Raw genomic sequence first — 11156 nt, forward strand, 5'->3', positions numbered from 1 at the left:
TTAATGAAAACACTCTAACTGATTCGAAAACGTTTCATTTACAAGAGCTTCAAGATCACTGAAATTAATGTCTTAAGAATCAAAATTAAAAAAGATGTTCTAGTGTAATGAAAGACTCCTTGCTGTGAGATATACTTCAAGGTTGTTCATTGATAAATTTTGATCGAATTCTCATCCGACACAAATACATCGGATTGACTAGTATATTACATTTATTAGCAAGCCGAATTTTTAAGACCTGCTTTAGGCAAGATATGAAGTTAAATGGTCACCTCTATGATATAAGAAGACAAAAAAATTGCGATTTTGGTAATTTTAGAATTTCATATGATCTACAGCTTCCATAATTTCGAAACTACCATGTATTATTTTTTTGCATTCCAGTTGGCTGGAAAGACGAACGTTTAAATATTGATATGCATAATATAACACAACCTTTTACTAATGATATATTGCTTTGATAAAATGTTTTACTAATGATATATTGCTTGATAAAATGTTAAGGGTAAAACCCCGAACAGACTCTAATATGAACATTAGATTAACAATAAAAAGGGCAAAAGCTCATCAAACCAGAAGTAAAATAGAAAAATGAATTCACGGATTTAGTATGTTAATATATCTATTGAAAGTCCCAACTAGGCTAACATAATTAAAGAACACATATATATATATGATTGAGTCCTAAATAATGTCTGATAAAATCGCAAGGACCCCACGGTGATTTATTTAACAAAATGTAAATAAAAATAGGGAAATCCTTAAATGGACCGCTAACTCGCTCTATGCTTATAAGGTATATAAATGGGCGTAGCATAGCGCTTTGTAAATAAAACCTGCCTCTTATTTGAGGTTTACAAATGAAATGTTCACATGAAGAAAGCTAAGCTCCTTAAGTTTCTAAAATAGATGTGAGGCAAGCATTTTCGAATGAAAAAAATCAATGTCGTTTAGTGCAAAATCGCCGATTCCATGAGTTATTACTTATTATCTGATTACCTCCTTTTCTTCAGTTGAATATAGTCAGCTTTCAATTGAACGATTCTATGAAAATGACTGTAAGTATAATTGTTTTGTTTAAAATGTTAAAAACAAAAACTTCTTAATTAAAATAGCGATAAATTCACTTTTGATCAAACTGGGTGTTAACAAAATTCAAAAAGGTTTAGTGAAGTGGATTGGATATATGTACAAAAATATGTTTACATTACATAATGAGACTTAAATTATTTTTATTGCACCATCGATAATAGATTAAGAAGCTTTCTGTAAAATTCATTAAGGGATTTTGACATAAGTCAAAATGTTGTTTAAGTATAAAAATCTGGTCACAATTAAAATAATTCCTTGAAAGGAACAATATTCGAACTGAAATGACCTTAAAAAATATATCGTTTGGAATTAAAGAGTAACAAACTCCGAGAGTGAGGCTTATCATTTTCTCCCTTTATCAAATTTTATATTTATAAATGTAGTACAACTTTCGATATTCCAGTATTGGGAGCTTTGTTAAGTTTCTCAAACAAAGGAACCAAAAAAAGAGATATTTGGCAGAACGAAACGGCAGACTTTAGGTTCTTGACCTAAGATGGAACAAAATCACAAGAAATTGTTTCCTATTTTCATGGCAACTGAACATTTCTTCGTTTATAGGATTTTTTTCTATTTGACTTAATATTTATTTTCAATTATTATTTTGTTTAAACAATTACAATTGTTTATTTTGATGTTGCCTTGTTCACAAAATTTTCTTTTTCTTTAAAATCAGAACAAAAATAAAGCATTTTCTTCTCATATGTCACATATACCAATTTCACTTCTGAAGTAAATCTCTATAGCAGACACTTTTAAAATTATATTAATTGATATCTCATAAAATATATTTCAAAGATTATGTAAAATATATGTTATGTATGTTACTAAAATCGAATTATATCACTAAAAGCAATACTTAGTGGGAATTAACCTATATACATAGCATAACGTGGAACAAACTTTTCTTTTAATTTTTAATGTTTGTGTCATACAATCCGCGTGTATTTTACTATTACTGTTCCAAATAAGTCTTCGGTCACCAACACTTAACAACTTAATAACAGAATTGGTCAAAGACATAGTTTCAATAAACACTCTATAGGTAAGTCTAAGATTATCATTGGAAGATATAAGCTAAATATGGCATTCCTTGCTTGATCATTAAAAAAACACATTTATTTTGGCATCTTCAACTTAAAAAAATACTCTTAGATATTAAAATGTTTCTATAACTCCAAGCTTGATCTAGCGCAAACATATTACATTCCGGTCTCGGTCTATTATCAACTACTATTATCTTTGATTTATCTACATAACTTTCAAATTTTGCTGAAGTTTCAAATCAGCCATGAATACAATAAAATATTCTTCATTATTTGCGAAGACAACTGTATAATCAACAAATAAATTGACACTTAATTGAAAAAGAAGAATACACATTTATATTTTAGAAAAACAAACCCCTTTTTAAAAAAATTAATAGTTCTTCTTAAACATCATGAACACCATATTAATATCTAAAATTGACCGAAACCGTAACAATCTTTATTGCACAATTATAATGACAAAAGAATTATGGAAATATATACAAATTAACAATACACATCAATTGTGTAACAAGTTTCTTTTGGAGAGGGACATATACAGTCGTACCAGAATGGAACAAAACAATTATCTTATTATGAGTAAACAATGTATTTCTGGCAGGCTTTTGTGAAGATTCATTGTGCAATGACGGGACTATTCAATCATTCTAACAAATACTTAAGCATAAGTGAGTATGCTTTTTAAGCCGTACAAATATTGTTGGTTTTCGTATTGCCGCTGTGGTACCCTTGCCAGTAGTTGTATTACAACAACAGCACTTTAATCACAATAACGGGGAAATGATGTTCATCTTTCCCCAAAATTAATGCCTCCACAACCAGATGCGGCGGGAAAGGGGGGACAATATAGTAGAAATCGTGAGTGAGGTCTGGGCTTGTCGTCCTAGCGTTACCAAAGCAACTTGTAATTATACAATTTTTAAGTGGTAGTTATAAAAGGTTGTTAATGTTTCTCTCATTTTCACCATAAAGGGGTCATGACTCCTGACAGGATATTCCAAAATGAATATGAGTAGGACGAACAAAACTAATTTTACCCAATTTAACTCATTAAGGGGCCACAACTCCACTCAGGATCATGTGACTCCCACCAAATTCATGGAGGCAAAGGTTTACATCATGGCCATTAATATTTGAAAGTTTGAAAAAGATTTGCTCAATAGCTTCAAAGAAGAATCCTGGACAAAGCTAATTTTGCCCAATTTAACTCATTAAGGGGCCACAACTCCACTCAGGATCATGCGACTCTGACCAAATCCACGGAGGCACAGGTTTACATCACGGTCATTAATATTTGAAAGTTTGAAAAAGATTTGTTCAATAACGACAAAGATGAATCCCGGACAAATAAAAAACGGACGGACAGACGGACAGACAGACAGACGGACAGACGGACAACCCGATTCCAGTATACCCCCCCCCCCCCAAAAAACAAACTTTGTTTTGGGGGGTATAATAATATAAAGCAGAGGTCCGATTGGCTTATAGACTGTTGGATAGTTGTTTCATGCTGTATCTATATAATTATCTCCAGACAAATATGTGTGACAATGCGTAATTTGTCTTCTGAAGGCAATTAAAACGAGACATTATTCATACAGTTCTTTGTTATAAAGAAATATTACTATAATAGAGAAAATTAATACGTGCAGTATTCATTGCGTAGCTTATTATTTTAAAAATTGAGTTCTATGATTATGTTCAATATTATCAAAACATTGCATAAACCTAAAATTGCAAGTAATGGAATTGAAACTGTGCTACTTGATAAACCATTTGTGTAGACTTAAATGAAGTAAATAACTATTTAAATACAATTTGGCTTTTTCAACATCGGAGGACACAGCTTAAAATTAAATCATGAATCTAATACAATGCATAGTGGAGTCGTGATGTATTCAATAGCAAAGGAGATTATTTCTGTTAACCATTCGCATAAAACACCAGTGCATAGATAATTTTGACAAAGAAGCGGGTAATATATTTGATAAACATGTAATTATGTTGACTCGGTGGATCAATATATATATATTAATTAAATTTATCATGATAGCAGCAAGTACGGATTACATTGTCGAACATGCATCGTTTAAGAGATTAGTTGAACAAACACCATTAAGGCAAATGTGTCTCATTGTTTCTTAAATCGATAGACAAAATCCCGCTAAATGGTATCCTTTTAGTTTTAACAATTTCTTTTAAATCATTTGGGTACGTTTGGGTACGTGTGAATCGATGAGACCTTAAATGTGATAAGTTTAAGTGCAATCATAAATTAATTAAGTTAGTCCTATGCACTTTTTGAAGAAATCTGGAAAAAACATACTACAGCATAAAATGTGATTGATTACAGTTCGTTGTTGTGCTGTTGTTTTTTTAAATATTCCAGTATTTTAGAATTTACCTATTTTAAGATAAGGCAACAAATTGATTAATGGTTGTACGGGTTTGTCAGAAACAAGTAGGAGCGAGGAGCGAAAAAAAAATCAATTTCGGGAAAATCAGAGGCGAGCAAAAGGCGAAAATTAGAATATATGTATATGTTATCAAATTAATCTTAAAATGATGTAAAGTAAAGCTTTTTAATAACAAAGATCTATTTTTTAAAACTTCAAATGCTTGAAACCCATGATCAAATTGTTGTGATTTTGACATGAAAGAAAATGGAAAATGGTAAGAACACAAAGAACATTTGAAAACATACATATTTTTTAGAATAAATCTTTAAAAACTGTAAAAGACATTCATTTCCAAGTTATTCCAGCATTTTTATAATTATATAAACAAGAGTGCCAACTGTCACAAATAGGCCTGTCATTATTTTAGGACACCAAGTTTGGCGATGAGCGCTTATTACGTTGAGCCAAATTTAAAGAGCCGCCCCATGAAAATACAGTTTTTGCCAATCCCAGGGTCATAACTCTGGAGTGAGAGAGGCGAAATGGCTGGTTATAGAAAATATTTTACTCATACACATTCTGACCAAATTTGGTGATGATTGGACAAAGAATACTAAAATTATTGATAGGAAAAGACCGACTTAAGGTAATTTCTATAATTAAAAGGGTAATAACTCTGGGGTAACTATAGCGATATTACTCGTTGATTAACTTGTCCGAGATATTATACCCATATACATTCTGTGGGCTGAAGGTTAAACTATAAAACGTCCTGTTATATAAACGGGTGTATAAAAATAGAACGGATTGAGAATATTCCCCTACACATTGACAATGAACTAAGCTTAAACATGTGTTAAGGTCAATATCAGTCATCGAAGTTATACTTTTGTATGAACAAGCTCGGTACTAGTCCTGGTACTACTGCTTGGCATAAAAAAATCATCAAGCCCTGCTATATAAATCTGAGAATACGAAGAAGCCCGGAAAATAATTTACCAGTACATTGATTTCAGGGCTTGAGCTAATTTGAACCACTGCATATCAGTTTTTTGGTCACATTTGTGATCCTTTTTTTTCAAATCAGCATTATTTGTGACAGACATATAAACAAAAATACCACGTTGATAAACCATACTGAACCGACATATGACTAGAGCTAAACCCTATGAGGTGGCATGTTGTAATGAAAATATTGAACTTTTAACTAGCTTCTTAATTCAATCTCTAACGTTGTAAAATTCTGCACAAACGACGATTAAAAATCTCACAATTACACATGATATCCATTAACTGTACTGTCCGAACATATGACAAGAACTCATGAAACATACGGTTTGCCACTTTATCAAACAAAAGAATCAGTATGCATAAACTATTATATAAGAATCACATTTATAGAAAAGGACTAGATAATTATCTCTGACATTATCGAATACTGTACTGACTAGTACAAGCAACCTTTTCAAATAGAGTGTCTATGAAGTTAAAGGTGCACAATATATGTTGATGAAATTTATAAAGTTTAAGATGAACAATAACAGTGTGTGTATACCACGTTATAAATTGCGTCATAAATGCTTTGTCGGAAAGCAATATTTTGCTTCAAATGAAGACTATAAACAAAGATAACTTTACTATTTTTACACCATTTTAGGGAGAACGTCACGTCATTTATGTTAACGGTGCCGATTATCGTAAAATATTGGTGTCCTTTAAATTCGATTTTTTATACCAACAATTATTTGTTATGGAATAATTTAAGGGCAAGTTCAATTCATATTTTCCCTTATAAAGAAAAACACACTAAAATTGAATTATTCGTTAATGAAGAATCGATCAAAATGCAACACTATCGATTTCGCATATGCTCCGCGACCTCGCTCGCCCGGTGACGATTATTAGCTCGCTGTTGAATATAAGTGTTATATAACTAATTTTCCGACAGTGTTCTCCCATGTTTGTTCTTATTTTTGACCAATCAAGTGAAAGGGAATATTCAGATCTCGATTTTGACAGTTGAACAAATCGAATGCGTAAACCAATAACGAAACGGTGTTAAAATGAAGGGGACAACAGTGAGAAATAACAGGTAATATATAATTTAACACAAGTGTACAATCAAATACGAACACTACATTATCTTTCCAACAAAAATAGTTGAAATTCCAGATATGACCTTTTACATTAATGGTATTTTACGACAATACGCTGTTGATCACCAGAGTCAATTTAATTACATGTTCATTCAGAAACTTTATGCTCCTTTTTCCTGATTTCTACCTGTTGTGTGTATTGATAGTAATACAAATATTTACTGATAATCGCACTGACTAATGATGTGCATCAAATGGGCATAACTGTATGGCTTATTGACCAATATTCTGTAATTTATAACAGCGGATAACCTAAACCATGCCAAAAAGTGTTCTGGCGGGGTTTATCTTATGTTGGCAACACTGTTTGAATCATATAGAGTTTACCAAGACTGAACAAGTCAAGTAGATTTAAAAAAAAAATGGATAACAGTTTTGAATATGTACGCTTTATGCTTTAGCAGGTTTTAGATTATTTTCTCATGATCAGTATTGTGACTGAGCATTTGTGTTGTATGCCTTGTTACGTAATATGAAGTCGAAAAAGTAATATATGCTGATATATTGTTAACCATTCTCGCAATAGAAACACGAATAACTCAAATTCGAGTTCACTGCGTACACATAACGGAACCCCATTGTTGCTCTGGCCACGGGTCGAAGTCATTTTCATACGGGTGGCTTTTTAAAGCGGCCCCAAATAAATACGGCATTTTTTGTTATAAACGGAGAAACAAAACTCTATTTGTCTCAGAAAGAAGCTGGAGCTTTGGTAATATAAAACAACAACTCAAAAGAACATGGAGACCAAATTCATGAACTCAAGACCTACCCTTAACAAATGTTTCTTCCTTGTATTATCGGATAGCTTCAACAATATACTAACTCTCCACGCGCGTATGGTTTGGTCAGTCGATGAGTTCCGCTCATATTTATTTGTGTATGTTTAACATGAAAAGACTTGTATAAAAATGATTCAAAATTAAATTTAATATTTCCATTCGTATTATTTCAATGACTACTTTCTTTAAAAACACAAATGATTTAGTTTTATTACAAAATGTTAAATAGCCGTTTCACACGTGATAGCAACTGTTCATACCTTAAATGTTAACATGTGCTAATGTTTTTCTTGTATATGCTTGTGGATATAAAGTTGTCAATGTTAACAGGATGTAAACGTCAATATTTCGGGATGAAACAAATCACTTATTGGAAAAATACGAACTAATATTTTTGATAAGTTGTTATCATAATATGATATCTGCTATGGGTATTTATTCGGCCAATGCAGCACCACTATTGTATATAACAATAGGGGGATGTATCTTAATCTAACGACGTCACCAGACTATCCATGAGCGTCGACCCCAGTGTTCTAGCCGTGTTAGGTTCTTGGCTTATATTACACAGACAGAATGTAACCCTGGTTAGATTTATCAGTTTCCTTTAACATATGCCAGCGCATAAAATTGTCACATGAATTCCCTATCTAACCCATACCGATAAGACAGAAACAAAAAGTGGCATCAACTACTTCGATAAACGTAAGGAAAATATTAAAATATGACATATTAATGATTGAAACTGGTTGGCCTGATTATTTTTTGAAAAAAAACTGGCATCAACTTCTTTGATAAACGTGAAGAAAATATTAGAATATCCCTTTGTTTTTTAACAGTTTTACCTGAACATTTTCAGGTGACGTTTGCATCTTCAAAATCTTTGATCGAAAGACACGTAACACTTATTGCATCCCTTTCAGTCGGCTTGAGTACAGAATGAAGAAAAGCTTTATTGATGTCAGTTTCATATCCAATTTATGTACCGGAAAATGTATCGGTGTGCCACACAAGTAATTATGTTTCACTTGGCCTCTATACTGGTATTCATTCAAACACAATGAATAAGACAGACACATTGATTGTTCAAGTTTTATTGGATAAAATCTTCTAAGTCTGTTAGAGAGTGTGACTTAGTTTCCAGCAAATATTTCAAACATCATTCCTAAAAATTCAGAATCATTGCTGCATTAGCAAAATCATAATTGAATTTTTCCAATATCCTCGTTTTCTTCTTTCTTGATTTATTTTCAGAGATTTAACAAATGAAAAACCATTAAGTGAAATACTGTTAATACAAATTGTTTAAGTGTTACCGTTTTAAAATGGTAATAGGGAAGTTGTTTGAATGTTTTATGTATATTTGTTATCTTTGACTAGTTTCATGTAAACATGGATGTATGTATCTAAGAGTGCTAGAATAGAATGGTTTCCTTTACTTTAGTACATCTGTCGAAATTTATAATAATCAAACAAACAGATGGCGTCAATATAAGAAAACAAATATTGCATGGCATTAAGTCACATGTCATCGATCTAACATAATAAAGCATAACTCTAAAAACGATAAAAAAAACACATTTCAAGCAAACAAGCATAAAAAAGCGAAAGAATAAAGTATTGCTATCTGAATATTTAACAAAATATCAAGGAACATTGAATGTTATTTTAAATGTTAAAAGGGCGATGGATATATCGTTATAGCAATTGATCGTATACCTGCGTTTTGGCAATATTTCAATGACTAAGACATGTTCACCTATAGCCTGAATTATATCTTATAATCTTATATTGTTTAAAGTGTTCCTTTCAATAAATAAATTCTTTTTCTAAAGAAGTTGTGTAGCAATCATTGCTACAGACATCAACGACAAGAGAGCCGTTAAAGTTTTGGTGCCGCTACATCCTCCGACGGTTACCGATACTGTTGTCGATCCCGTAAAAGGTGTCGCGGCATTGTCGACCGCTTTAACTACCAGTGCGTATGTGGGGGTGGTAGCCTTGGAAATTGTTTTTCCAGTTGCTACAGTAATTACGCCTGTTGTTCCGGCGACTGCGAAGTCGGTGTTGGTGTTTCCGGCTGGAAACAAACGAGCATGATAATACGTTTTAAGGAAATGACAGGACCCCAAATATTTGTTAAATGAAAGGCATCAATGCATAAGGGACACATTCAACAAGAGATAACAAATATGCAAATATTAAAATATCAATACCGTTCTTTGCTCGCGTTATTCTCGCGTTAAGCTGTGCATGCTCATTAAAAAACTAAATACTCCTAAGAATGTGCACTAACAGGAACAAATACATCTATAAGCTCCATCATCCCTTTCAAGTTATGATTTATACAATATCCATTATTAATGATGTTTTTATTTTTATTTTATTTTTCATATTTCAAGAACCACAGATTAGCAATCAAATAACAGAAACAAACAGAAAAATAATATCCAATAAATGTAAATAAACCGTACTCTTTGCAAGTCATTAAATATGTTTAGCATCCTTTTGGTGGATACGTTTGTACTTAAACTCCAGAAGATACATGGATTTGAGTTATGCCGCTTAAGTGAAACGTCAGTCGTATATGTATTAACTTACAAGCAATGGAGTATGTGATAATATTTCCAGTATCTGGGTCAGTCGCAGTATAGGTCCCAAGTGTTGTACCTTAATCAATATAAAAATATGATTATTAATGGGCTATATGTTGAAATTATTTCGAAGCTTAGATCATCTACCTGTGTACTATGATTTAGATATTATAATTTCTCATACGTATAATGTATATACACGCAGATGTCAGTTTGACAGATATGGAGAAATGAGATATTCATAACGTTACAAGCTAATCTTCTTATAACAACTTTGCATGTATGACCGGTGTTTCTTTGTATATATTTTTAAAGGGGACATTAATTATACCTCTAGTTACATGATTATAAGTGTATACAATTTATCAAATACCTGCTGCGGAGTTGTCGTTAATACAGGCGCTATACGTGGCTAATGAGAAGGTTGGTGGTACATCGTTAACGTCTGTGATTGGCAACGTGATGGTAGCTGTTCCATTGGCACCGGTTGTTGCTATGGCTCTGCAATGGATTTTAAATGTTTTTAATTTGTCAATTTGTTTTCCTCCTACTGTTGAGTTGAGCTCTCGCCGTTAAAATCTGACAGTTCCATTGTTGATTTTACCTCAATTATTATCAGGTATTCTGAATTCTTACATAATTATATTATCTAGTCAGGAAAGGGGGCGATTTTCACTGTTAGGTGGACAGTGATCATAAGGAGGTATTAGGCTAAGCTAATGAAATAAAACGACGTTCATTTTATTTATTATACGTACACGACAACAAACTTAAGTGAGGAAGTCGTTTCATAATCAATAGTTTGACCCGCTGCAAGAGACACAACACCACTTGCAGGAACAATCGTCCCTTTTCCACCAGCGTTGTCAGTCAAGGAGTAAGTAGCAGCTCCTGTTGCTGTCGCCGTAAAAAGAGTTGTTCCTTCTGCTATATTTTCAGCTACGGCTGTGGCGTTAGCAGCACCTGAAGGTGTGGAGATAGCTGCAGGGGCCGTCCATGCAGTCACTTCAGCTTCTAAAATGAAATAGAGATAAAACAAATATTTATACGTAGTCTTAGTATAGTTTGATTACACTTTATATAC

The 11156-nt window shown here is 32.4% G+C and overlaps 1 long non-coding RNA gene across 1 annotated transcript; it reads right to left on the reverse strand.

Annotated features, from left to right (window-relative positions):
- Positions 1–9424: 9424 nt before the first annotated feature.
- On the reverse strand, positions 9425–10879 carry LOC128239846 (uncharacterized). The gene is made up of 4 exons (XR_008261944.1): positions 10831–10879; positions 10446–10573; positions 10080–10148; positions 9425–9558 (listed from the first exon to the last, which is right to left on the reverse strand). It is a non-coding gene; the product is annotated as an uncharacterized LOC128239846 (long non-coding RNA).
- Between the last annotated feature and the right edge of the window lie 277 nt (positions 10880–11156).

This window comes from Mya arenaria, chromosome 7, assembly GCF_026914265.1.
Source record: "Mya arenaria isolate MELC-2E11 chromosome 7, ASM2691426v1".
NCBI classification, from domain to species: Eukaryota; Metazoa; Mollusca; class Bivalvia; order Myida; family Myidae; genus Mya; species Mya arenaria.